Source organism: Triticum dicoccoides, chromosome 7A (assembly GCF_002162155.2).
Source record: "Triticum dicoccoides isolate Atlit2015 ecotype Zavitan chromosome 7A, WEW_v2.0, whole genome shotgun sequence".
Taxonomy (NCBI): domain Eukaryota; kingdom Viridiplantae; phylum Streptophyta; class Magnoliopsida; order Poales; family Poaceae; genus Triticum; species Triticum dicoccoides.
In genome coordinates this window covers 35,377,514-35,378,756 of record NC_041392.1, presented here as the reverse complement: position 1 = coordinate 35,378,756, position 1,243 = coordinate 35,377,514, and positions in this window count along the sequence as shown.

The window sequence follows — 1,243 nt, the reverse complement described above, 5'->3', positions numbered from 1 at the left end:
ATATGTAAATCTGTATACATTGATGTGTTTCAAGTATGCTCCAAACCAAATTCGACAAAACTAAGCACAAGAATTGACAAAATACCATTGACTTTGAACTTCCAAATCATTCACCTCATTCAGACATACCAACCATCAAATCCAAATCCCAAATGAATACACAAAGCTTGCGTATCATTTGATTGATAGGTACGAGAGAAGCAAAATTAGCTTACAACAGAGAAGGGGGCATCACACTAGCATTGGGAAGAGCAGATAGGGATACAACACATCACTACACTATACAAAGCTCGAACTCCAACCAGCAAGGCAAATAGACGAGGTATACTGAAAAAGGGTTTCCCCCCGCTTTGTATACAAAGCAACCAACCGAGACAACCAATTGATAGGTGCTGGGGCGGAAGCAGCACAGTCAAGCCCAAAAGAAAAGAAAGAGAAAATATAAGAGAACCAAATGCTGACAACGGCGGATCGACAAAAAAACGAAGAAGCCTCGTGGCCGCTGCATCAACCGGAGATCGCCCACCAAGCTCCGAGCCTCCGAAGTACCAGTACCAATCAACACCTCCAAGAAGGGATGCGATGATGACGACGCTGCTGCCAAGGGTTTCCCTCGGTACGCGGTGAGGAGAGAGGAAGGGTAGCCCCGACTCCCTCCAGGAAGGTCCGACGACACCCTCATGCTCCACCGCGTTGGTGTCGGCCAAGCCAACAGGGATTTCTCTCGATCCCAACTTTCACCTCAGGCACTCCGGAGCGCACCACCAAACAGACCCCCACCCTGTGCCAACCCGGTCACGAAGCTTCCCACGCTGTCTCACCACGGCACCGTGAAGCAAGGCCTGCACAATGAAGAAGAGGAGCCGAGACTAGGGAGGCAGCACCGTCGGCACGCGGGAGAGCCCCACCTCCACCGTCGAAGACGGTAGCTGACCGGATGCAATAGCAGGAACATATAAGGCCCGTGGCCGCACAGGCCCGGCCGGGATCTCCGACACCCGTAAAGTTCCCGCCTTTGCGCTGCAGCCGGCACGCCGTCGGCGCCGCCGGCCCTGTCCAAGCCGCACCTCTGCCTCACCACGCAGAAGACGACGAAGCCATGTAGGGGACCGACCCGCTAAGACCCAGATGGGGCCCGCAAGGCCCAGATCTGAGCCGGGGATGCGCCACCGGCCACCCCGCGCCACCAATCCGCCCCGCCGCCACCACGTCCGCCGCCGGCCACCCCGCCGGGTCACCGGAC